This window comes from Saccopteryx leptura, chromosome 1, assembly GCF_036850995.1.
Source record: "Saccopteryx leptura isolate mSacLep1 chromosome 1, mSacLep1_pri_phased_curated, whole genome shotgun sequence".
Taxonomy (NCBI): domain Eukaryota; kingdom Metazoa; phylum Chordata; class Mammalia; order Chiroptera; family Emballonuridae; genus Saccopteryx; species Saccopteryx leptura.
The window spans coordinates 37252162-37274055 of NC_089503.1; the positions used below are offsets into that span (position 1 = coordinate 37252162).

General features: G+C 40.8%; 1 long non-coding RNA gene and 1 other non-coding gene across 3 annotated transcripts in view; both read right to left on the reverse strand.

Moving 5' to 3' along the window:
* Positions 1 to 2556: 2556 nt before the first annotated feature.
* Positions 2557 to 21894, reverse strand: part of LOC136392213 (uncharacterized) — a 32321-nt gene continuing 12983 nt past the window's right edge. For both annotated transcript variants that reach the window (XR_010748925.1, XR_010748923.1), the window contains 4 exons: positions 18672 to 18820; positions 16937 to 17021; positions 16263 to 16386; positions 2557 to 3381 (listed from right to left, as the gene is read on the reverse strand). This is a non-coding gene — a long non-coding RNA (uncharacterized lncRNA). The remainder of the gene's footprint in view (positions 3382 to 16262; positions 16387 to 16936; positions 17022 to 18671; positions 18821 to 21894) is intronic.
* On the reverse strand, positions 9280 to 9355 carry TRNAA-UGC (transfer RNA alanine (anticodon UGC)). The gene has a single exon. It is a non-coding gene; the product is annotated as a tRNA-Ala (tRNA).

Below are 21894 nucleotides of genomic sequence, written 5' to 3' on the forward strand. Positions count from 1 at the left end.
CTCCTACTTAGGACAACAAAGTCATTCTCTTCATTGAGACCATTAGGCAAAACTTGAAGATGACATGGCCTGTGCATGTCCCAGCTTGCTCTTTGCCACACTCTGGGCAGTGATCACAGCCCTGAGCCCTTTCCTGGTTGTCATGTGAGCTCTGTGGAGAGATTCAAGCTCCTTCTGGGATTGTAAATGCACCTCCTTCAGAGCACCAAGCGCTTCCTTCACGCCATCCTGGGCTGTGTTCACAGCTCTGAGTTCTTTCCTGGCTGTGAACATGGCGGTCTGTAGCACCTGCATCACCTTGGTGACTGGGAGGCCCGTTCCTTTTCAGATCATGGGCGTGGTCCCATTGCGTGATGCTTCCAATACCCTCAGAGCACTAGAAAGAGCAGCTTCTGTGGAGAAAACAGACATTATGTCAGATTCATCTCCAGAGAGAGCCAGGTGGTGACTAAAGAACATGGACTGTGCGGAGAGCTGTAATTGCAGTGAAACCATCCATAGTCCTTGGGACGCTTGTCATCAATAGGCAAGAATAATGCCGCTCATCAAAAAGAAGAAAAGCATACCCGGGACTGAAGGGAATCCTGTGAGATGTTTCCCCGAGTCCACACCAGTGGCCTTTTCTCTGATCTCTCACAGTCACATGCCCTCACAGGATCACTGCCCAAAACCGCCCAGTGATGTCACTGAACTGCAAAACCAGACTGATTCAAGACCCACGAGTGTCACGGTACTGGTTTCGGGCTTCTCTATTGGAATCGTATTTGTATTAGTAGTGCGTTGCTCTGCAGAGGCTCCAGAAAAGACAGCTGTGATGAGAGATAAAATATAATACTGACTAATCTGACTTTCCTTTCGAAGGTGACCTAAAAGCATCAGTTACCTGAGTCTGGAGAAAGACAGTGAAAACTCTCTTGTATGACAGGAATGCTCCTGTCAACATGTCTGTGATCAGAGCCTGGCTGCTCTCTGCTGAAAGGTTTCTAAGCTGTCCTGCATCTTAGGGCAGTGAGCCAGAAAACAGGACTGCTGAGTCCTCCTTTTGCTGAGGATCATTTGGAAGCTGTGAAATTGAGAGGATGCCAGTGGATCAATATTTCCAGAATGGAAGACCGAGCAATGTGGCTGTCAGGCCTTTTTCCTAGCCAGTCACTGGGATCTGGGTTTCCTTACCTCCACAGTCTTGACATCATATTGCCGCAGTTGATTCACCTTGACATCTAGTTGATAGCCCATTCGTTTATTTCTCTGCCAGTGGCTTATTTCATATCCATGGACCTTTCTCTCCTCTCTTGCCTTAAAGGTGGCACTGGCACATCTCCTGGACTATCCCCTGGGATGAGTAGGCCTTGCCATCAGAATGAAGGCATAGAGTCAGGAATGGTTATTTGCCTTCCTCCCGGGAACTTACACCAAGTTGCTCAGAACCTACTGGGTCTCTTTGGTTCACCATCAGAATGCTCTTTCAACCACAAATCCACCCTGTTTTGAATCCTCTTCTTGAGCTCCAGGAAACTTACATGTGAAATGATCTTTCCCTGTTTTCTTCAATGTTGCACATCTCAGTTACAGAGAAAAAGCTCCTGTGTTCTGCAGGATACAAATTGGTCCATTATTAGCAAGAATCATCTGCACTCTGCACAGTTCTTTTGGATACTCTAATATACTGAAGGTTAATACTTTGTTACTATTGCTGTTAAGCAGTGATTTTCAACATTTTTCTTCCCATGGAACCCAAAGGAACAACTAGAATTCTACAGCACAACAAGAATGATTCTCTTTTCAACCTATCTGACAAGAGACAGAGATCATTTTAATTGAGCTATAAAAATATGTCATCAGCAACCCCTTTTGATTACAAAGTGACTTTTAAACAATTCTCTATGAAAATAATTTCTTCAAGATAGTTTGCAGTTATTTAAAATAACTTTTGTTCATTATTTTTCTCTACCTGAGCTGCATCTACTATTTCATGAGAGAGCTGAACCCGACTTGTTTTAGAGCCTCTTTTGTCAGAGGTCAAATTTTGGACTGGGATTCTCTTACACTTTTTCAGGATTTGCAGCCATGATACAGCTTGGCTCTTGTATTATTCATTGGGAAGTTCGAATTCCACAAATAGGATGTGGAGAAAGGAAGCAGTGCTAATTTTTTTTTAATATGAAGAAATTTGATTTTAAATGTTAACCAAAATGAGGTAGTATTTGTTGTTGATTTATTCTTCTTTTAGAAAGAGAGAGAGAGAGAGAGAGAGAAGCATATACTCATTGCTTCACTGAGGTATCTATACACTGCTTCTCATATGTGCCCTGACTGGAGCTCAAACCGGGGACTTTGGGTGACAAGCTGATACCAGTGGGTTTGAGCTCTGACTGGGTAATGAACTGGCTCCTTAGGGTGGACAGGTCTTCCTAACATACCATCAAGGTTACCAGCTTCATTTCAAGGTTGTTGGCTTAAACCCAAAGTCACAAAATCAATCTTGAGTCAGGGTGCATATGAGAAGTAATCAATGGGGTGCCAGGCTAATGTGAAACAATGAGGAGATGTTTCTCTCTCTTTCTATCTCTCTCTTTCTCCACCAACAAAAACACTCTCCTACTCTCTCTGAAAAATATATAACACAACATAAAATAGTATCTTTTCTTTACAAATACCCTAAATGCTAGAAGTTGAGCTTTAACATTGACATCGGTTGGCTCATGCAGTTGAAGAGCAGACAGATCTACTTCTTCAATGCAGTGCATCCCTTAGAACTCAACGTCTTGGGACGATTCTTGAAAAAGTGGACTATTCTGTTTCCTATTTGACATTTTAATATTTGAAACCTCATTTTTTTATTCTTTGCCAAACAAACATGATTTCTATGACTTTGCAGCATCCTGGTGAAATCACAATTTTGAAAGATGTCAGCTTGTTTTTAGCAATAATTTAGATGATTGCATACCTCGCTTTGTGCGTTTTCCAAGAGTATCACAGTTTAGTCCATCTTGTTGTTTGAGTAGCTTTGTACAGTACAAGTGTCTTAAATGTTCAGCTTGCATTTTGCACAAGTGAGAATGTTTTACTAACCAGTGTCTTTTTAGTTCACTGGGTACCATCACTTGTTCTGCTCCTTTTCGCCACAAACTTAGCATACGGGACAAGATGGATTTTCTTCATTGATATAAATGTGAATGACAACTCATCCTCTTTGAGATGACCAGTAGTTTTTCCTTTAGTTTTAGAAGAACCAGTGCAAATGAGGCTACTAGACGAGGTGTCCACGGCCGATGTGCTGGGTGGAGCGCCATTCGATGCACTTGCATCTCGTTCTTCACCATCTTCTGATTTTCATGAGTTTTGGTTGGATGCTTGTCCATGTTAAATGGATTGCTATTGCTGAAAGAGAAGGAAAAAAGAACAAGAAAACAGCGGTCATTCTGACCAGTTAAATATATACGGGCAGTACTTGAAATTATTAGTGTGGGAACACACTTGTTGAAAGTTCCAAACTAAACCACTGAGATGAAATGCATCTCACACAGCTGAGACTGCTTCACCTTCCGTTACTTTCTATGTGTACAAACGGGAGACTCTGGGTGAGCAGTGAGTCTCAGCACTGCCCACTGCTACAACAATGTTTTGAAACTCTCGCCTCCACTCTTAGGATGTGCTGCTGGGAAAAGGAAACATGGTGCCCAAGGACACTGGAGCTCCAGGATGAGTGTAAGGAGGGGGAGGGAAGGGGTAGAAGCGAAACTGCCCCCAGCCTACACCGGGCACTGAAATGTTTGCCTCCAAAGGCGCTGAAAGCTTTGCCTCTATAGGCCATGGAAGGTGGCTTGCAGGCCCTGTGCCATGCTCTGCAGGGCCCTGTGGGGCGGGCACAGTGACACTGGGACTCAGGCATGTGGCCCAGGATCCAGCTGGACCAGCTGCTTGGCTCTCATAAGGACCTTGACAAATGTCTGGCCCTAACCTGTTCTTGCAGCCTTTCCAACAATTTTGTATGTAACTAATAGCCTATATAAAATTCTTCTCTGCTTAAAGTACTTAGTCATTTTTGATTTTTGGCATTTGAACTTACAGATTCTCCTATATATTAATATAATATGACTCTAACTATATATGTACATATAAAGTTGTTGGGTATATATAAATATCTATATGCACATGTATATAAACAATCTGTAACTATATAACTTTATCTTGTAAAACAAAAATACATCTTTTGAATCTTCTGCCATTCTTTGCCTACACAAAGTACTCATTGAGAAAAGCTGATCTCTTTGGTACTCCCAGAACTGCCATTGGTGTGTCTGTGTATGTATGCATTGGCACGGTCTATGTCTCCATTCTGCTTACCCAGGCCTAAAGGAGAAGAACCAGGGCACACAGGGCAGCAGCAAAGAGTTCTCACTCTCCTGCCTGTGCTGCCGTGCCCAGTAAGGCAACAGCCACCTTGTAGCAAACCTGTGGTGTCCAAGTCAGCATGATAGATACACGAAAAAATGGAGCCAGGAGAAATGCCCTGGGCCCAAAGATATTAGGCAGATAGACTTCACAAGAATAGAGATTCTCCTTGAGCTGGTAAGAACAAGAGTGAGGATCATGTGCAGTTGTAGTGTTTATACAGGCTGATCTCTGGGTATGATTTCATTCTTGTTCTTCCCAACACAACTCCGAATGTTGGCAGTGCACTGGAAATGAAAACCATCGAAGTCTCTGCTTGGCTAGAATTGATTTTCTCCTCTTTATTTTTGCAGGAGAAACTTACCTTCACATCTTTTATTATTTTGTGTCTTTCTTAGGTTTATTTTTTATTTTATTTATTTATTTATTTTTTGATATTTTTCTGAAGCTGGAAACGGGGAGAGACAGTCAGACAGACTCCCGCATGCGATCCACCTGGCATGCCCACCAGGGGCGGTGCTCTGCCCACCAGGGGGCGACGCTGTGCCCCTCTGGGGCATCGCTCTGCCATGACCAGAGCCACTCTAGCACCTGGGGCAGAGGACAAGGAGCCATCCCCAGCACCCGGGCCATCTTTGCTCCAATGGAGCCTTGGCTGCGGGAGGGGAAGAGAGAGACAGAGAGGAAGGAGGGGGGTGGGATGGAGAAGCAAATGGGCGCTTCTCCTATGTGCCCTGGCCGGGAATCGAACCCGGGTCCCCCGCACGCCAGGCCGATGCTCTACTGCTGAGCCAACCGGCCAGGGCCACTTGGGTTTATTTTTTTAATGGAAAGAGCTGACCACCATAAAGTTGTGGACAAACAAGGTCAGGGCCAGATTCTCGCCAAGAGGATTAAGGTACATATTGGTCACCTTAAGCACTTGAAGAGCAGAGGCAGCTTCCTCAGACTGTGAAAGAAAATGATCAAAAAAGAAAGAAACCGAAGCAGAGGTATCCGCCTTGCTTCAATGGCAGGGCCATACTGCTCTGCTCAGAGAAGCTCACTTTGCGACAAACAATGGACAGGAGCCTGAGCTTATCGCACCCACGCCCTGTGAAGACCTGGCATGGTGAGTGCAAAACCATCAATGAGTAGAAGGTCTCTGTACTGATAAATATGTATCCATGGAAAAGGATATAAACACTTTCAGTCATCAGAGAGTAATGCAGCTGAAACAAGTTCTATTCAGATTATGATTCAGGTATAAGCCATGAAGAGGTCGACAGTATGAGTTGAAGATAAAAAATGAGTGCTACAGATAATAGGAAACCATATTTACTTTAAAATGCAAAATATGAATACAAGGAACTATTAATCCCAAGAAGCTGAGGAGCCCCAAACCCATCAAGCGTTAGCCTCCCATTAACTCAGCATGGCAATGACAGGGATCATCTTTCTAACGTGGAATGAAACCAAGGGTCATTTATAGAATCTCTGTGCTATAAAATCTTGAGTGTCATTCTTCCTGTAAGGTTTTGGTCCTACAAAAACCCCTTGAAGCCACAAAAAACAAACCTCACAACTTGAAGCTAAAAAAAAAAACAACAACAACAACAAAAAAAAACTTTCAGAATTTTGAGGACTGTTATCATCTGTATCCTTACGTTTCTCTTAAAAAAGTATCTCGTGAATAGAAAATATTCTGAGCCTTTCCAATCTATTACACTCTCCAGTGGCCTCTGTGTGGTTTTTTTTTCCTATTTAATCCTTCGTTTCAATCATATTTACTGAAAACTCACCAGATGTCATGCGCGATGCTCTCACCTGCAGGGAGTAAAGTCCTTAGAAAACTGAATAGTCCCAATCTTCGTGAACCTCTACTAATGCGGGGGGTGGTGAGAGTGACTGTGCAGTGTACAGAGGAAGCTGGCCTGGGAGCTCCGGCACCAGTGACTGCTAGTAACGAGAGGCACTGACAGGCGCTGAGAGCCTCAGAGGTCACGAAGGTGTGGGGACCCTGGTGCTGGTGCTGCCGCCTGCCCAGCATCACACCTCACAGCTGCTGTCCCCACTCTCCGGACACACGCTCCAGAGGTAATGCATTGATACTGGCAGGACCTAAGGCTGGGCTGGTGTATCGGGCTGGGGTACCACGGTGGGTGAAGGTGATGTGTTACAGACACTTTAGCGTTTCTGGAACAATCACTCTCTAGCTGTGATTACATAATCACAGACAAGGTAAGATGGAAGGCTGCACAGATCCTTCACCACAACGTAAAATGCTGCAGAAATCTTGGTTTTGAAAGCAAATAGCTTGACAGCGTAGGTCATGGTAAAACCAGAAAGGTACACATTCACAGAATTGGAGAGAGGGATGGTGGAGTCTGATGAATGTCCAAAATACACATGAAGACTCATTCAAAAGAGCCTGACTTTTACTACCTTATGAGACTTTGGATGCCAAAGAGATGGCAACTGTTCTTCAGAGGAAGACATGGGAACTGAGGTGTGTTCCTGCTTTCCCTGCAAGAATGAAAGTGGTCTTAAAGTCCTCTTTTGCTACGCTTTTCTCCCGTGTTAAACTTGGTATCACTCAAGGGTGTAAAACACACTGTAAAGTCATTGTCTCATTCATTGAAATTTGGTAATTCTCATGATGACACCTGTTGCAAATGTTCAATCCACAGCAAATATGATAAAAAAATATTTCAGGATTGTAAACAGCTTGTTGGAGGAATATCAATCAGTTACTTTGTTAAAACTTATTAAAAAAAATGGAGCGGATGTTTCCAAAGAGAAAAAATGTGTGCGAGGATCCTGCAGGGACCAGAGATCCAACATTGCCAGCCCGCCTCCCATCCTCATGCTGGGGGTGATAGACTTCTTTCTTCCCTGCGAAACAGGAGTGAAAATATTCCACTGTTAATTCCATACGAGCAGTTCTCTTGTTTGCTTTCACAAAATTTTATTTTGGAAGGGAGGGGAAATGGTGACGGTGCAGGCGGAGGTTAAACTCCCACCTCCCAGAACCAACGTGGATTGCAACTTAACATAGGAACAATCACCTTGAAAAACCAATTTGGACTAAACTAAGAGGAATGTATAAGCAAACATCACCGAAGCTGGTAGGAAAAGCAGAGATGCAGAAAGGGCTGCCCTGCTTCACTCCCAGGAGAGAGAGCTGGCCAGGGAGTTGATCACGGCAGGGTGAGTGTCCTGGAGAGTTGTGGGCTCTCAACCCAAGGAAAAGAACCCCATTCTGGAGCCCCAGAGACTAGAAAAGGCATACGGACAGTAGTTAGCTGAAAGAAGAGCCAGGTGACTGTTGGCGAGAGGGAGACAGAACTCTCAGACTCAGGCTCTGTCTTAAAGGGACTGCACAGAAAACCTCGTTCACAACCACTTACTGAGGCTCCGGGACTGGGGAGCACCGAGAGGCCTGGAATTGTGAGATGAGTGTGGAGTCTAGAAGGAAGAGGGAGAGACTGTGGGGGACAGCCAACCTGACCCCTGTACTTGGTCACTCCCCAAACCTAAAGTGCCCATTCTTCCTGGAAAAACCAAGCCAGCAATGGGATGCAAGTACCCCACATACAAGAGGCTCTCCTGCTCCAGACAGTGCAGAGCAACACTTAGAATCAGGGGGAGCGTCAGGGACATAGGATTTGAGTGCTGAGGTCTGGGCCCCCAAACTGCCGAGTACCTTCCGAAGTGAAGGAGGACCAGGCTGTGGTGGTCGCAGCAATTGGCCAGCACAGTGTACAGGCACAGAGGCCAGCGAGGCAGCCAAGCAAACGCAGTGAGGGGCGGAGCAAAGAGAGCCCTCCCGCACTCCTGTGGGGCACGGAACCCTGTGAGGCAAGGCGTCAGCTGTGCCTGTGTCAGGTGAATGCCAGGAGAGTGAGGTATCCCATATGTCCATGGGTATTGGTGACAGAGGAAGGTCCCTGCGTACCCGATCGGGGTGAAGCCAGGTGGCCCGTGCGGTGAACGCATGGGGCTGAGCCCAGAAAGGCAGCCCATAATCAGGCGCAGGGCAGAGCCTGGCGACACTCACTGCAAAGGACAGGGGAAGAGCCAGAAAACCATCCCTCACACCTGGGCGGGGCAGAGCACAAAATGGCCAGCGGTACTTCATTGGTGGGCAGAGCCCAGAGAGGCTAGGAGTCCCCTGTGCATGAGGAGCAGTCCTAGCTGCGGCACACAAGTCCACACTGGTGCCATGCGTGTGAGGAGGCAGTCTCAGAAGGGGGCCTGCAGAAAGACCTCACTGCAGAAATGGAGAGGGCACACACTGTGGCCAAGAGTAGATAAAAGCCAGCCTAGGAGTGCAGCCGATATTTACAACAGCATCAGAGCACAGGAGGCAGGTACAAAATCTGAATCACCTGTAGTTTCAAGAAGGTTGCTATGGACCAGTCATAAGCAGTGATACCCACCGGTCGGTGTCAGGTTCCGGTCATCAGGGAGGTCCAGGGATGGTACATCCATTGGTGAGAAACAGAGAACATCAGCTAATGTCCTAACAACCCTAGTTAGAGTGGTATCTTAAGGAAAGGTTCCTCACACCTGACCCAACTAAGGCATAGATCAAGGGTCCCAAATTTTTTTTTTTTGTATTTTTTTGAAGCTTGAAATGGGGAGAAACAGTCAGACAGACTCCCACATGCGCCTGACCGGGATCCACCCGGCACGCCCACCAGGGGGCGATGCTCTGCCCATCCGGGACGTCACTCTGTTGCGACCAGAGCCACACTAGCGCCTGGGGCAGAGGCTAAGGAGCCATCCCCAGCGCCCGGGCCATCTTTGCTCCAATGGAGCCTCGGCTGTGGGAGGGGAAGAGAGAGACAGAGAGGAAGGAGAGTGGGAGGGGTGTAGAAGCAGATGGGCGCTTCTCCTGTGTGCCCTGGCCGGGATTCGAACCCAGGATTTCTGCACGCAAGGCCGACGCTCTACCACTGAGCCAACCGGCCAGGGCCAAGGGTCCCAAACTTTTCCACAGGAGGCCAGTTCAATGTCCCTCAGACTGTTGGAAGGCTGGACTATAAAAAGAAACTATGAACAAATCCCTATGCACAATGCACATTACTTATTTTAAAGTAAAAAAACAAGAGAGGAACAAATACAATATTACAACCTTCCGGAGTATTGACGAATGCGTCCCGCATCAGCAGAATTAGTACTGTCCGTGAGCGATACTGTGCTTTGCAGCCCTGCCACATACAGTACTCCAAGAACACAGAATGTGGATGCATCCTGTGCTCCTGTCACTGACCACCAATGAAAGAGGTGCCCCTTATGGAAGTGCGGCTGGGGCTGGATAAATGGCCTAAGAGAACCGCATTTGGCCCACGGGCTATAGTTTGGGGACCCCTGGCATAGAAAATGCACTGTCACTAACTGCTGAAGCCATCTCAAGAAGACTTAGAAACAATACAACTGAAAGCTGGAGGCAGACAACAACAACCCTATACTCAGCTAGCGACACAAACAACACATCCAAAGGTGCAGTCTATACAGAGACAAAATGGGTAGACAGAGAAATTCAATTCATATGAATCAACAAGAGAAATCTCCAGGAAAAGAACTGAATGAAATCAAAATAACCAAGATATCAGATGCAGAGTTTAAAATAATGATTGTCAGGATGCTCAAGGATCTGGGAGCACCAATAGATAGACAAAATGAGCACCTAAACAAAGAGATGGCTGGTATCAAAAGTTACATTAAAATAAAAAAGAATCAGACACAAATGACAAACACAATATCAGAAATAGAGACTACACTAGTAGAAATTAAAAGCAGGCTGGATGAAGCAGAGTATCGAATCAGCAACTTAGAGGACAAGATAAATAAAAGCACAAAAGCAGAACAGAAAAAAGAGGCTCAAAATGTCTGAAGAAACTCTAAGACAACTCTGTGACAACATGAAGAGAAAGAACATCTACATAATAAAGGTTCCTGAAGGAGAAGAGAAAGAACAAGAAATAGAGAACCTGATTAAAGAAACATAGCTAAAAACTTCCCTAAATTGATGCAGAAAACAGTCACACAAGTACAAGAAGTACAGAAAATCCCATTAAAGAGGACCGCAAAAAGACCTACACCAAGACACATTATAATTAAAATAATAAGTTAAGAGATAAAGAAAGATTAATAGCTGCAAGAGAAAAGCAGCCAATCACCTATAAAGCAGCCCCCATCAGGATGACATCTGTCTTCTAAACAGAAACACATGAGACCAGAAGGGAATGGCAAGAAATATACAAGACAATGAAGAACAAGAGCCTACAACCAAGACTTCTTTATCCAGCAAGGCCATCATTTAAAATTGAAGGAGAAATAAAAAGAAGATTCCCCACCCTAAAAGAAAAACTCAAGGAATTCATTACCACCAAACCAATAGTGCAAGAAACGTTAAGGGAAATGTTGTAAACAGAACAAAGTGATAAACTTTTATAAAAGAGAAATGTAGATTTTAAGAATAAAATGGCAATAAAGAACTACATATCAATAATAACATTAAATGTAAATTCATTAAATGCTCAAATCAAAAGTCAAAGGATAGCTGTGTGGATAAGAAAACAGGACCCATGCATATGCTGTGTGTAAGACACCAACCTCCAAACAAAAGACACACAAAGACTAACAATAAAGGGAAAGAAAAAAATATTTCATTCAAATGGAAATGAAGAAAAAGCTGGGGTAACAATACTTATATCTGACAAAATGGACTTTAAATAAAGGTTATTGTAAGAGGTAAAAAATATCACTACATAATAATAAAAGAAGCAATCTAAAAGGAAGACATAACCATTATAAATACCTATGAACCTAATACAGGAGCACATAAATATATAAAGCACACTTTGATGGACATAAAGGGTGAGAACAACAGCAATAGTTTAATAGTAGAGGATTTCAATACCCCACTAACATCACTGGATAGATTCTCAAGAAAGAAAACTTAAAAAGAAACAGCAGACTTAAAGGACACACTAGATCAACTGGATTTAATAGATATCTTCAGAACCTATCTCCGTAAAGCAGCAGAATATACTTTCTTTTCAAGTGCTCTCTCGGATAGACCACATGTTAGGATACAAAAAGAGTCTCAATAAATTTAAGAAGATTAAACTTATAATCTTCTCGAGTCACTATGGCAGGAACCTAGAAATCAACTACAGTAAAAAAACTGAAAAACACTCCAACACTTTGAAACTAAATAGCATGTTATTAAATCATGAATAGGTTAACAACAAGATCTAGGAAGAAATAAAAAATTTCTTTGAAACAAATTAAAATGAGCATACAACTACTCAAAATTTATGGGACACAGAAAAAGCAGTCCTGAGAAGGAAGTGCATAGCATTACAGGGATACCTTAAGAATCAAGATATACCGCAAATAAACAATTTAACCCCGTATCTACCATAACTACTAATAAAACAAAAAATAAAGCCCAGAGCCACAGAGGAAATAAAAAGAAGAAAATAGTAAAGATCATAACTAAATTAAATGATATAAGGGCTAAAAAAAACAATACAGAGGATCAATGAAACCAAGAGCTCGTTCTTTGAAAATGTAAAAAAGATTGATGAACTTTCAACCAGACTCACCAAGAAATAGAGAAAGAGGACTCAGGTAAATAAAATTAGAAATGAGAGCGGAGAAGTAAGAACTGACACAGCAGAAATACAGAGGATTGTAAGAAAATACTATGAAGAGCTGTATGCCAAAAAATTAGACAACCTAGGTGAAATGGAGAAATTCCTTAAAACATATAATCTTTCAAAAATCAATCTGGAAGAATCAGAAAATCTGGCTTCACAGGAGAATTCTACCAAATATTCAAAGTAGAACGAACTCCTATCCTTCTCATGCTACTTCAAAAAATTCAAGAAGAGGGAAGACTTCCAAGCTTCTTTTATGCTTTTGTGAGCATAATTCTGATTCCAAACCTAGGCAAAGACAATACAAAGAAGAAAACTATAGGCCAATGTCCCTGATGAATCTAGATGCTAAAATTCTCAACAACATATTAGCAAATAAGATCCAGCAATACGTGAAAAAAATTATATTTATATATTATATTCAAGTGTGATTTATTATGGGGGTGCGAGGCAGGTACAATATTCACAAATCACTCAATGTGATTCATCACATAAACAAAAGGAAGGAGAAAAATCACATGATCATATCAATAGATGCAGGAAAAGCATCTCTTGATATAATACAGAGAATACAGGGAACATACCTCAACATGATAAAGGCCATCTATGACAAATCTAAAGCCAACATCATACTCAATAGGCAAAAAATAAAGCAATCCCCTTAAGGTCAGGAACTAGGCCAGGGTGCCCGCTTTCACTACTATTATTCAACATAGTTCTGGAAGTCCTAGCCACAGCACTCAAACAAGAAGAAAAAATAAATCCATCAAAATTGGAAGAGAAATAGTAAAACTATCATTATTTGCTGATAATATAATACTGTAAATAGAACACCCTAAAGTCTCAGTCAAGAAACTACTGGGCCTGATAAATGAATTTAGCAAGGTGGCAGGATATAAAATTAATATGCAGAAATCAGAGGCATTTTTATACACCAACAATAAACTGTCTAAAAGAGAAATTAAGAAAACAATCCCCTTCATAATTGGAACAAAAAAATAAAGTAACTAGGAGTAAATTTAATCAAGGAAACTAAAGACTTGTTCTGGAAAATTATAAAACATTGATAAAAGGAATCAAAGAAGATACAAACAAGTGGAAGTATATATCGTGTTCATGGATAGGAACAATAAACATCATTAAAATGTTTATATTGCCCAAATCAATTTATAAATTCAATGCAATTCCTATTATAATATCAATGACATACTTCAAAGATATAGAAGAAATATTCCAAAACTTTATATGGAACCAAAATAAAATGAATCTTGAAAAAGAAGAATTCAAGTGGGTGGTATTACATTTCCTGATAACAAGTTATACTACAGGGCCGTTGTACTCAAAAACAGCTTGACTCTGGCATAAGAACAGGCATATATAGATCAATGAAACAGAACAGAGAACCAAGAAATACACCCACACCTTTATGGACAATTGATATTTGACAAAGGAGGTTAGAGCTTACAATGGAGTAAAGACAGTCTCTTTAGCTAATGGTGTGGGGAAATTTGGATATCTACCTGCAAAAAAAAAATGAAAATAGACCATAAACTTATACAGTTCACAAAAAAAAAATTCAAAATTGGTAGAAGATTAAATGTGAGTAATAAAACCATATTCATCTTGGAAGAAAACAGGCAGTAAGCTCTTTGACATGTCTCGCAGCAATGTATTTGAGAATTTATGTCCACGGGCAAGTGAAATAAAGGACAGAATGAACAAATGGGACTATATCAAACTAAAAATCTTTTGCACAGCTAAAGACAATATGAACAAAATAAACAGACAGACCACACAATGGGAGAACATACTCGACAATACGGCTGATGAAGGGTTAATAACCAAAATTTATAAAGAACTTGTAAAACTGAGTATCAGGAAGACAAACAGTCCAATCAAAACATGGGCAAAAGAAATGAATAGATACTTCTCCAATGAGGACATACAAATGGCCAATGAGGCATAAGAAAAAATGTTCAACATCACTAATCATTGGAAAAATGCAAATTTAAACCACAATAAGCCTGAACAGGCAGTGGTGCAGTGGATAGAGCGTCGGACTGGGTTGTGGAAAGACCTAGGTTCGAGACCCGAGGTCACCACTTTGAGCATGGGCTCATCTGGCTTGAGCAAAATCCTCACCATCTTGGACCCAAGGTCACTGCCTTGAACAAGGGATTACTCAGTCTCCTGAAGGCCTGTTTTCAAGGCACATATGAGAAAGCAATCAATTAACAACTAAGGTGTGGCAACGAAAAACTGATGATTGATGCTTCTCATCGCTCTTCGTTCCTGTCTGTCTGTCCCTATCTATCCCTCTCTCTGACTCTCTGTCTCTGTCCCTGTAAAAAACAACAACAACAAAAAAATCAACAATAAAAAAACAAAACGACAATCAGATACCACCTCACACCATTCAGAATGGCGCTCATTAACAAAACAACACATAATCAGTGCTGTCCAGGGTGTGGAGAGAAGGGAACCCTCCTGCACTGCTGGTGAGAATGCAGACTGGTGCAGCCACTGTGGAAACAGTATGGAGAGTCTTCAAAAATTAAAAATAAAACTGCCTCGTGACCCAGGCATCCCACTTTGAGGAATATTTCCTAAGAACACTAGATCACTGAATCAAAGAAGAAATGCACCCCCATGTTTATGGCAGCATGGTTTACAATAGCCAAGATCTGGAAACATCCCAAGTGTCCCTCAGTGGACGAGTGGATTAAAAAGTTGTGATACATATACACAATGGAATACTATGCAGCCATAAAAATGTGGAAAATCTTACTTTTTTGCGACAATATGGATGGACCTGGAAACTATAATGTTAAGGGAAATAAGCCAGTCAGAGAAAGAAAAATTTCAAAAGACCTCACTCATTTGAGAATTCCAAGGAACAATGTGAACTGAGAAACGGAATTGAGCCATAGGCAGGATCAAAGGGACCAGAGGGAAAGCAGACAATGGGGGAAAAAAATGAGAGGATGGGATCAGAGAAGGGAAAGAGATTGGTGAAATTATATATACATAAAACTGCGTTATAGAGAGCAGAAAAGCAAATCCTGGAGAAAAAGGGGGAGGGCGTTGGTGCGAGCGGGGATGGGGCAAAGGCAATGTTGAGGTGAACATGGGGGTGGGGGGATGTATTTGGCGACACTAGATTCTGTTAAAAAAAAAGAAATTTAAATCAATAAAAAAACTAAGTAAAATTTTATGATGGGTTACTATACTAGATATGAATAAAATTATGTCTATAGCTACTTTGAAGTGTTTTTACTTCACAAACTAAAGTTGCTGAAGGGTAGTCTTTATTTCTAGATAGTACCATTGATTTTTAATAAGAAAATGATACTATTTACCTTCTGGTGAACTGTATTTCTACATACATCACTGAAAATATCTTTAAGATGCACTTAATTATTCTCCAGATTGTCCATTCAAGAAATGGTTTAAAAATCATAGTAGATTAAAAAAAAATGTATGGATACAATCAGAATTTATAGTATTATAAATTTTTAAAAAGCATCATGAATTTTCATTCTCTCTCTCTTTTTTTTTAAGATTTCATTTATTGACTTAAGTGGAGACAGAGAGAAGGAGAGAAAGCGGGAATAGGAAGCACAAGTGCTTCGACCAGGAAAGCCCAGGGTTTCGAACCAGTGGCCTCAGTATCCCAAGTCGACACTCGAGCCACTGCGCCACCTCAGCTCAGGCTCATGGTCTATTTTTTTAACATTATCATCACACTGACTAATGAAATTTAATTAACAGCAGCACGATTTTGTAAAATAGAAAAGTAACCCTTCCAATTCTCATTACCTATATCATTATGCTTGGTATTGAAAGTAAAATTATGGTAAACGCTCAGTCCCCATCAGAGTGAACTTGCGCATTACCCTGTGTTAGATGGAATATTGTGTTTGCTCTTTGTTCAGATTTTGTGACTATAAACTTGTTGTTACAAGATTTACAGATGAATTTAACTCAACAAAAAAATTATTTTAGAGTACACTGTATTGATATCTCTGTATAACCAAAATATATTCTCACAGCAGATTTATTAAAATTACATATAGTACTATAATAATAAAGACCAAATAAATGACAGGGACCCATTAGAAACCATGCCCAATTCTACAGGCAATTGCCACACAGGAGAGTTCCCCAGTGCTGCAGATGCCCGTAATAGAGCGCCCTGACCTATATCCCTACCTCTGTGATAGAGAAGACGTCCCCAGGAAGGTGATGTGGAAGCTCTGATCCAAAAACGTGGATGCCCCATCTCAGTGGATGGTGGAGAATCACTTGCTCACCGAAAGAAGACATGTAGAAAGATCTGTGGGAAGATGAAGCACACTCTTTGAAATGCCATGTAGCGAGAGCACAGGAGAGAAATGGGAAGAGTGGGCACGTGCCTGTCGGGACATGCTGCAGGTCTGCCTGTTTACAAGCAGTGGAACATTGCTGAAGGGTTTTCAGAACAGGAGTGAAGGATCACATTTACATTTACAATACATGTCTCTTTCATCTCCCAGAACACAGGTTAAAGGGGACAGGAGAAAATGAAAGTCAACTCCTAGGAGGCTATGGGAACCGTCCAGAAGCTGAGGTTAGAAGATGAAGGGGGCGGAAAGGCTCATGGGAAACAGATGCACCTAGAAGATATTTCACAGGCAAGCGTGTAAGATGCTTAATGAACAGAACCAGTTTCTCGAATATATTACTGGATTATAGAAAAGTTTAAAACAGAATTATAAAGCAGTTTAATTTTTATTTTCTAATATTTTCAAGTAAATAAAGGCTTGAAGATAAACAAAAGAACATACACATGAAATAGTGTTTTAGAAAAGTCCACAGGGTACAATAGGAGAAATATGTCAACTTACATTTTTTCTAATTTGGACATGCCAGAAAGTGTATCTGCTGGTTGACGGATCTTCTAATTCAATGGATCACCTTCCCAAAAGCATCCTGGTGGAAGAACTGATGAATAAGAACAGGAATTTAAAGCTGGATCATGAGTGTTTCTAGTGTTCAAAAAGTATAGCATTGAAAAATATGAAGATAGAGAAACAATAAAATACAAATTTTAAAAAATATTTTTCTTTGCAAAGACGGGGGAGATAAGTAGACTGGTGGAAAAGTATTTCTGGCTTTCATGAGCTGCTCAGAGTTCTGTTATTGTAAATTAACTTGAAGTTTAAATTTGAAGTTACTGAAGACTGATGAATTTCAAAAATGATGTCAACAGTACCCGGATTATAAAGTCTGAAATTCAGTAAAAGTGAGGTTGGTTATTTTAAAGTCAGGCATTGATTTTTAAAGTTTGGTCAACTAGCACCATCTTCTGGCTATGCAAGGACTTTGTTTTCCTCCCTAGCTCCAAACTCTTAGTGTCAATATTATGGTTGTAGTGCTACCTGCTGGACTTATTTCTAATAAATGAACATACATCCTGAAGTGCTGTAACTCTGAAATGAGATGATTACTTTTCAGAAATTAACTTCTAGTCGCTCTAGAAAAAAATGATAGTGTTTGCTAAGTAGATAAAGCTCCTGATTCTAAGAATTATTTTAAATTATTTATATATACTATTCTGGAGAATTATTATGTGTTCTAATAATTCTCATGAAGAAAGAAACTTTGTATATATATCCATTTGGTAAATCAAATCTGTTTTCTCCTCTGCTCACCCCTTGTAAACTCTAGCCACATAAGAAGATATCTTCAAATTTTTAAGAGCAAAAGAAAATATTACTTAAGCACACACAAACACATTATTCCTTAAATCATCCAACTCTTTAAAATAGGAGGATTAGCCCCATATTACTGACAGGAACACATGTGGTTTAGCTTAATCTAAAGAAGCCTGTGCCAAATATAAGGTCTACCGGAAAATTCTGTCCTATTTAGGAATAAAACAAAATTCAAATTTTTCTTTCCTTCAATAAACTTTATTAAATAATATAAAGATAAAATAATGTGAATCTACTTTGTTTTAGTTAATTTGCCACGTCAGTATGTATACATTAAGTGATAAAAATAGAGACGCACACATGCGCCAAATAAACATGTGCTTACATGTTGAAACTTGTTGTGATAGAAATGGACAGAACTTTCCGGTAGACCTGATTGAACAGAGAAAATTCAGAAACAAGGTACTTTTTATACTGACATCCCTGCCTTTTCTACCCTACGCATATCCATTGCTCTTTAATGAGGAATACGTATATATAGAAATATGATTTAATTGCCTAATAAAAGACTTCTCATATCTATTAATTAGTGTCCATGTCAGAACTCTACAGGTCTTAGGAAGACTCTATTTCCTCTACTCATTTTCAACAGGCTGAACACTGCACCTTCTATTTGACACCTGAGATTTCTTTCTTTGTCTCTCTAAATACCAACCATGGCTTTTAAATCATTCTTGCTAGATTGTGAACAGAAAATTTCAAAAAAACAAAGAATAATTTATCACTTTTCCTACAGTGTTGATTCAATTCATCTTAAAAATGAGAATGCAATCATTGCAAAGCTGAAAAGCAGACGCTCCATTAATTTACTAATACTAACCATATTTAGTGACAAAACCTGAGCTTTGAAATTATGTTCTCTTACCTGGTAATATGCACCAATTACAAGCCTCCTCAAAAGCAGGGAGAACTCTGTGTCAGGTTGAGGTTAAAGTGCAAAGAACAATGATACCCTGGTAAGACGGATGTGGGTGCTAAAGGCCCTCATTCTCCGCAGAAAATACTAGCCACAACCTGCAGAGAAAAGCAAGCAAGTAGAGATAAAAATAATCATTATTTGACTAAACCAAATTCCATCTTGTATTTCGCAGTCCATGAAGCAAATGTAATGATCCCATTCAGTTACTTACTTTCATGCATTTCTGTTGAAGAGATCAAAATTCTGCCACCCCAAAACATAGTTTTGGGGATACTGGTTTTAAGTTGTTTATTAGGAAATAAAAGACTCAGAAAGAAACACTAACTCTCCACTCCTTTCCTGCACAAGAGACCCAGATTAGAGAAATCTGCTTCAGGAAGGAGATCTTCGAACGCTGCCTTAGCCTAACTTGAATTGATATGGTCAACAAGGGCTTCAGGCAGGGGCCTGTTACCTACATACCACTGTGTCCCACCGTTTCTGAGTCACCTACCATGGATTCTCCTGCCACGTATGTTCCCCAGTTCCTCAGCTACCTGTAAATCACCCATTCTCACTTCTGAAAACTAACTGCCTGCCCTCTCCCTGTCCTCCTTGGTCCAAAATATCTTATATACAAAATGGTGCCTCAGTGTCTCTGGGATTTTCAGGGAATGATTGTGTCTACGTGAATTTCCCATGTACTTGTACTAAACATTGAATTTTCACCTGTTAATTTCTGTTAATTTGGTTATTAGTCCAGCCAGAAGAAATTAGGAAGAGGAAAAGTATTAACATTTTTCTAGCTCCCACATTGTTCTTGCAAATCAAGGAATACAAATTAATAGTATCCAAAAGTATTTATTAACTAATGTAGAATGGAATGATCTTGGTTAGTTGTCCTAAATAATCTGAGCTTCCGTTTTCAAAATTCATCATAAGGAACTCATATTCATTTCACCTCTCTCCCAAGGTTCATGCAGTTTCAAATGGAATGAACACTCGATGAAATAAAAAATAAATTCTAAATGAAAAATTGACAAGCATTATTTTATAAATATGCTATATAAATGTCGAATTTATGGTATTCAACCCTGCAATACTGTTGAACAAATCAATCCATGTTCCTGGCACGGTTCTGCTTAAAAATGACATTGTATTCTGGAAGTTTGAATCTTTTTCAGTGTCAGTTCTAACATAGAGAAATAGGAGTGGGGACCTTTCCAAGGGTTTTGTTCTCAATCAGCACTGCAACTCAGTGTTAGGACCCAGTAAGTTGACTGAGTTAAAGTATCAGGACAATGATCAGGTACTGATGTGCATCTATCTGAGAGGGCTCAAAGACAATGCTCAATAAAAAACAACAACATTGCATTTACATTTTGTCTGTCAGTGTAAAGTGAGGTATTTCCCACACTGGCTTTCAGGAATTAGATGTCTTAAAGGAATTATATCTTCAGTAAAGGTGAACATATTTTAAGTAAGGCGACTTTTTTCTTGCTTGACAAATAGACCTCTGTGCTATTGGTATAAATTTTCAGTCTCCAATTCTAAGTTCACTTGTGTCCTCAAAATAGCAACTTAGTGCAAAACTGGAAAATAAGGGAAGATATTTGAAACCACAGTGAATGTGAATACATTCATCTGCTCTTACACTGAATGGAAGTTTTAGCATACTCAACTTTCCCATGATTTGTGATTTTAAGACTTTCAAGCCCTTAGAAAAGGGCTTCTCTCCTTTAGTAAAACTTAACATTAAATTAACATTATTCTAATATTAAATGGCATTGTGTCTTTTTCCAGTCAGTATAAACCCAACTAAGACAGAAAAGACTTGAATAAGTTTTCAAATGTGTCTTTTTGCCCCAGCTGTATAAATTCACACAGAACAGTACAAACATATAGGAAAATGGGAAGTATTAGGGAGCTCTGACTCAGCAAAACAGAAAGTAAGTTTTGAGCATCCTGAAGTTAACAACAAGTAAGGTTCAATATTCAATTCCTAGGAATGCATGCTATCTAATAAATAATGTATCTAATACTGAGCCACTTAAGGCATGGCCAACCCAGATTGGAAGTACTAAACAGTTGTAAAGTGTGGCTATAAATCATTCATTTCACCTTTGCTTAGATGACTGTCTAAAAATTAAGCATTACATCTTGTAATTCAGAATTGCTTTTCAAAATAGATTTCACTGTCATTCTGGCTGAATAATCCAATAGTAGTTTATCTTCAGATTCACGTCACTTCCAACAGAAAATATAAATTTATTACCTTTTGAAAGATTTCTCATGACAGAAATTAGGCAACAGGGGTTCTTCTATCACTAGGGAAGGTCACTTCAGAGGGCATCAGTTAAGTTGTGGTGTGGGAGTAGACCACCACTGCACTGTAAGACTTTTTTGTGTTGCTCATGCCCTATTTCCACAATTGAAGGTCCAGCGTACTCCTATGTGTGAAGATGTGCCTTTCTGAAGAAGCAATAACCAAGGATCTGATACCGAAACTTCCATAAATCAGGACATTTATGAGAGAGAGAGAAGAGCAGGCTCCTACGTATTATTCTAGGCTCAATGTGTGTGATCACAGGCAGAGAACTAAGAGAAAGTGCTTTGCATTCTTAAATTAAGTAAATAAGAAGGCCAATAGACTGATGTGGCCGATGCTTTGGTGGTTCACCTGCCTGGCACTGGCTGGTGGGGAGTACTAGAATGCAGAGGGCTGGTAACCTGAGTGTAGATGGTGGGGGCCTATGAAGCAGGGCAGGAGTTTAGAGCCTAAACTGAGTCCCAAGAACAAGGAGCAGAGCAGCACTGGACAGTGCCAAGCTTCTCAGCCACCAGCCCTACTGGGGACCTAGCGAACTCTGCCCCTGGGGGATGCTGGCATTATCATGCAGGTCACACTTATTGGTCCAGTGCCTGAGAGACCTCCAGCCGTTCTCCTGAAGGGGCTGTGCTTTTCCTGTTTTTGTGAGTCCAAACCTCCCACGTCGAACCTGGTGAGTAAGGTTGGATCATCGCTAGTATAGGCCCGCACTGCTTGCACCTGTCCCTGAGCATGCCAGGAGCCTGAGGGTGGGCACCCTGATGGGGAAGACTTGTGGTCACGCCTGGAGGGACCTTAGGGTCCTGCCAGCAGAAACTGGGTCGCTGCCTCCGTGTGGTCTCCCCACTTAGCTTCAGTCAA